Genomic DNA, 6,115 nt, shown 5'->3' with positions numbered 1-6,115 from the left:
GGGTCTATATATTATGTAAAGAGTCTTTTCAATGTAAGAGAGTAAGACAATATTTATATTAGAAATTAAATTTATGTCAGAAAGTGTTCTTTTTTTCACTATTAAATATATTAAGTTTATATCAAATACTAATTACAAATTGTTATTAGAACCATGGAAAGCTCTGCAGTGAAATCTTTGGGACAAGCTTTGTTGCCGCATCTTACAAAGAACAACTATATAGGGATGAAGGCCTTGCTCAGTGCACAAGATGCGTGGGAAGTAGTTGAAGTCGGCTATAAAGAGATAAAACCGCACTATATCTCATTTTTTAAGCAGTTGATGAATCTGGTTTGGTGAAAATTGCAGGTGCGACAAGATCAAAGGAGGCATGGGAGATACTCGAGAAGGCATGCAAAGGTTGCATTTGTCAGTCAAATTACTGATTTGATGAATTGGGTATTCATGTAGTCTTGTAGTATTGAATAAGGCCTTCATGTAGTCTTGTAGTATTGAATAAGGCCTTCATGTAGTCTTGTAGTATTTGTACTCATGTAGTCAAATTACATATTCTCTTTTCTATTTAATTATTTGATTTTTGGTTGCTATATAAATTGATGATTGTAAATATATAGCTAGGTTGCGAGTAGCTAGTACAATATAGATGGCACCATCGATCCAAAAGGTTTAAATATTAGTTATATATAAAATAGATGTTATATTTGAAGAAAATTGGATCAGTTGGCCATATCGTATCCAGAGCTGTAATCTGTATCTAGGAAAGACCGTGACATTGGATTTACACAATTTAGTGCTACTATTCAATTACTTCACATTTTCTTATGGTTTGATTTTCTCACATGGCTCAGGGTACCAACTGGAGTGTGCACTTTGACGATGAGCAGAACAAAAGGGATTACATACTCGCTGGCCCAGGCATGACTGGCACAGTAAAATATCTAAAACCGAACATATTTTATTTTTTATAACTTGAATATTTTTTAATTTTAGTCCATATTTCTTTTTTATTTGCAGGAGCTGCGGTGTATGGGGGCATGTGCTCATGCCATCCAGCTGATGGTGACAAATGATGAAGTTAATGAATACTCATTTGCTTAATTAAATTCAAAGTGTGATGCTAATATAAATTTTTCAGTTGTTGTTTTCTTTTCCTATTGTATATGTATAGACTGAGTTCTTCAAACTAATAGCAGTTTCTGTTGATTGGTATAATGTTTCACCAAAAACCAGTGCTGTCAGGATATTCGAAATTTTTTAGTACTTGTTTTATCCCTTCTTTGACTATATATAACACAGCTAGATTCAAAACACAGTTAAATTCAAAACATTAATTGATTTTCCTCTTCAAAACAGTAAATTCAAAATATTTGTGCTTAAAATTTTGGAAATATTCTTGGCAACCTTACTCCCATTTACTCTTATATTTTTCTTACATTATACACTACACTTTATAATACATATATGCCACATTTAAATACAAAAAAATACATATATTTAACAACCAATAGCTATTTTGATACATAACACCCACGATTGTTATGTCGTAACTTCAATTAATTGATTTTAAATTCCGATGGCCGGGCTGTCTATTGTTTATTTTTTATTAATTTATACTTAATTAATTTATAGTAAGATTAAGTTTCCTTTCATAGAATCTGTCTCTCTCTTTCCTCTTCGGCAAGGTTATGATTCCTCTGACCGGATTTGTCTGGTTCTGCTCCGTTCATTGCATTTTACAAAATAAAATTTAGACATGCAATTATTTATTCTTATAAATTCTTAATCCATGACTATCATTGTCACTAGGATTTGGGTCTTACTTGATAATGCCTACATAAATTATCCAATTCACATTTTGGGCTTTTATTGATAAGGCTAAGTGCTCTTTTTTGCCACCACATCAACAGAACGGCTCATATTGAAATGTAGTGTTAAAATTAAAATAATTTTTTTGAATTATGATTCGTAATTAGAATTTTAAGTTAAAACATTAGAAATGACAAGTTAAAGCATTGGAAAATATAAGTCAAAATATTATTTTTTTATCGAGTACCCAATTAGTTAATAGGTTTAAATCCGATAAGCTATTTAAACCCGATTCGATATTTTTTTGCACCCCTTCCCCCGCGATCAAAATTCTGGCTCTGCCCCTGAGCACAAATAATACTGACTTCTTGCGCTATTCCGAATAGGCACCGTTTTTGAGTTAATCTGAAGCCAAAAAGTTGTGGATCCCACCATTATTTCCTCTGTACGTGGTTTCGGTTCATCACTATGCAAATTACAAGTTGGTCCTACTTAGAGTAAGTCAGTGAGATGCATCAACAAAAAAGACCGATTTTTTTTATTAATATGTAGCATTTTCTTTTTACCCAAGTGAGGTAAAGGTCTTCGGTACCTATTTAATACCTTTGGAAAAACAGATTTTTACAAATCAGCATCGAATAAACCTTTGGTACCTATATGTTGAACTCTAAAAATTTGAGAAACTATAGTCTGGGAATAAACAAAATTATTCCCTGAAACTTGGTGAAAAAATATAATATGAGAATAATTTCTTGGAAAAAACGGCAAACATAACTAATTTCTTGAAAATCATACAAAAATTAAATTCACTGAAATTAAATTTATCACAAAATTATAAAAAAATTATATATTTCTAGATATATAATGGGAAAATCAGTAAAGTGACCTAATTGGATGAATAAATGAAGAATTTATTATATCCTAGCCCATTATATCATCAACTTCATCCTCCAATTTTTTTTTAAATACCATGGGGCGCCTCACTAGAGGAATGGGCCGCCCGTAATTCTAGCGGTCAGGGCATGTTTAAAAAAAAATGGGAGACAGCGGCATTTTTAAAATTTTGATTTTTTTAGGGATATTAATAAAAATGGCCGAATTAATGAATTTATTATTTTTATATAATGCACACTTAATTATTATACAATGCATACTAGGTAATTACAATCATATTAATGAATTTATTATTTTTATAAATTCGGCAAATATTTAGACAACATGACAACTTGTAAGATGAATAAAATATTGCTTCATGTCATTATTTTTAAAAAGAATAAGTGTTCATCAAGCAAAACTTTTCCTAGATTGTTATATCATCAAGCGAAACTTCTCCAATCATGAAAAATTGTTTAATATGGTCCATTATTTTTTTCAGATTGCACGTCTAGGATTGTTTCTAAATGATAACTGCATAAAACAGAACTCAAAATGGCCATCTGGTCAAGAGTATCCTGGCTCTCCGATATGAAATGTACAGTCCAGATTGTCTTGTGACGATCCAGTAATCTTCAATTGATGAGGATCCCAGTGTCATCGACAATTCCTCATCATTGGATTAAAGCTTTCGTGTCGGATGTTTCGTATATCCTAATCAGGTATGAATATTCTTATTACTTTTGTGCTTCGAAAAACTGAACCTCATGTGTCCAGATCCAAAATAAATACAACGCATCTGTCTCCATCAGAAACGGATCTGACCGCTACTAATTGGCATTATTGTAAATATGCTGGATTACATATTAGCTATATATGTTTGTGTTGTGTTGCTACTTGTGTGCTAGTCTAGTTTTTGCTTGACAAGATTCCTTAAAAACCTCTTCATGCGTCAGTTGTATGATTTGAATGTTTTCTATCTAAATTGAATGAAGAATTCCTTAAAAATCAATGATTTTTGCAAGACAAAGTTCCTTTATTGAAAGAAAAAGTTCTGTTTCAATGTTCCCACCTCCATATGCAAATAATTATCTTCTAAATTCATGTCACATGCCGTCAGTAATTTATAATTGTATTAAAATTTGAGACATGCATTTGTTTTCTAAATTGGCATTTCTGTTGCAGAAATTAAACTTATGTTAATCTAAATCATACCATCTATTATATTGCATTTATCATGCCTATGATTAACAATACACAATTACTGTAGCTTATCATGATTATTGCAGCTATGTCAAGCAGAAAGAGAAGGGAAAAGGAGGGATCTTCTAATTCTGGAGTGCACGGCAGGAACACATATATTCCGGTGCTGGATGAGGGTCAGAAACCAGTGGTTTGTCCAATCGGACATCGGTATGATTCATCTTTTCTACAGGGGCTTGTGTATGGAGGATTATGGATTGTAGTGGTGGAATTATTTCTGTTTGCAAATCTTTCGATGCAGGTGTAGGCAAGACCGAGAAGGTCACTAAAATCATTTCACAGATTGTCCATAACATGTATCCTGATGCGCCCCGAAGAAACTCAGTTGCTCTGCAAGAATGAGTTTTTGGTGAGAAAAATCTTCTTTAAAAAATGTCTAATTACTTGTAATTTTTTTCAAGCTACTATGACTTTTTTATGATGCATTGTAGAAGTACTACAAGTTTCCTGAGGACAAAATTATTGATGAGTTTTTGGTGAGAAAAATTTGAACAAGTGTAAGAAGGCGGCCAGGAAGTTGTATGGCCATACTATCTTATCACAACTAAATTAATCGCTGAGCTTCCATTTGCACAATGAGAAGATTGAGAAAGAGGCAAATGCGAAACTTCATCCTTTGTCTGATGGATCTAACATTTACCCTTTTTCCATTTATCTTGGTTGTTGGCATTTGCTTGGAAAGCTGAATTTGGTTATTTTTCGGACAATTGAAGCTTAATTTCAAAGTTGAGGTCTAGTTAAACTTTATCTTAATCAGCTTAATTGCATCTGGGAGGGTTAGTTGCAAATTTGGTTTAGACAGTTTCTCAACTATATCTGGTACCAAAATTTTTTTTGATGGAATGGCCAAAAAAATTCCAAGTTCGACCAAATTTCATGTACACTATATTAAATGACAGTGGTGGTGAAGAGTAACAAATGGTAGTACCATCTTTTGTACAATTTTCCTTCTTTTGTGCTGACCTGTGATATATAGTGATTTCCATGGTCAATCTGTTTATTTGATTTTGGGCCTTTACGTTGTCCTGGTTTATTCTATGATCATGCCTGCATTCTGGTTAGCATTTCAGCTTTGTTTGTTATTATTTTTGTTGAAATTGCAGGGTTTAATTAGTGGTTCCGCTGAGACACGTGAACAAGCAGCTCAGGGATTGGGAGAGTTGATTGATGTGACAAGCGAGAAAACATTGAGAGAATTTGTTGTCCCCATTACTGGGTATTTTATCTTTTTGTTGTGCATTTATATATCTACATCAGTTTTTGGAAACTTGGTTCAAGTTTTTCAACTGACTAGGTGTTGAGAAATCAACTCATGAATGAACCGAGGTTGTTTATCTTGAAAGTTACCAATTGGTGGTATAGCATACAAAAATTTAGGAAAGTTTTGTTTGGGAATATATTCATGAATAGAGTGGCTTCTTTCCTAGGTTCTAGTTTCACTTGGATTGAATCCAGTTTTAGAGAGAACATATGCACTGCTTACAGGGCCTTAATGGAGTCTATGCATATTTGTTTATGTTTCTCTCCCAATATAAGTTTGGAAGGTAACTACAACCTCTGTAATATTTCTTTTTTAGGCCTCTCATCAGGATAATTGGAGATAGATTCCCTTGGCAAGTTAAAGCTGCAATCTTGTTTCTTTCGTGGCCCTCTTGTTTTCTATTGTGAAGTTTTATTATTTTCATTTTAATTTTACACATTACTGTTTAGAAAACTAGTATTATACGATACATATTGTGCCGGCACAGCTTAGCAAGCCTGACAATTCTAGCACTGACGTCTAACATATTGTGTGCGTTATTACTAATGACCCTTTATTTTTTTCATTTTAGAGCTGTTCGTGCTAGTTCTGCATATGCACTGGGAAAGCTTAGTGCACTTAGCACCCGGGTAGATCCTCTTGTTAGTGACCTTCTGGCCATGTTGCAGGTTAACTAAAAAAATTCAATTTTCTTACTTGAATAAACATGTTAATATCATCAGTTTGTATGCTTAAAAGCCCTTGCCTTGTTTGAATCTCTCTTAACCAATCACAAGTATCCTCAGTGGACAACTGGAAACATATTTGCAAACTTCTCATTGGGGTTGTGGTTTTGTCAAGAAGAATTAAATTTGGTGCACTACATTGATTCAATAATGGGTGAAGAAAAACAGAATAGAACCATACTATTTG

General features: G+C 33.0%; 1 long non-coding RNA gene across 1 annotated transcript; it reads left to right on the top strand.

Moving 5' to 3' along the window:
• Nucleotides 1–3,152: 3,152 nt before the first annotated feature.
• On the top strand, nucleotides 3,153–4,410 carry LOC144549072 (uncharacterized). The gene is made up of 3 exons (XR_013509561.1): nucleotides 3,153–3,401; nucleotides 3,969–4,092; nucleotides 4,184–4,410. It is a non-coding gene; the product is annotated as an uncharacterized LOC144549072 (long non-coding RNA).
• The last annotated feature ends 1,705 nt before the right edge of the window (nucleotides 4,411–6,115 follow it).

The sequence above is a fragment of the Carex rostrata genome, chromosome 34 (assembly GCF_964058835.1).
Source record: "Carex rostrata chromosome 34, lpCarRost1.2, whole genome shotgun sequence".
Classification (NCBI taxonomy): domain Eukaryota; kingdom Viridiplantae; phylum Streptophyta; class Magnoliopsida; order Poales; family Cyperaceae; genus Carex; species Carex rostrata.
This window is presented reverse-complemented; position numbering and strand designations above follow the sequence as displayed.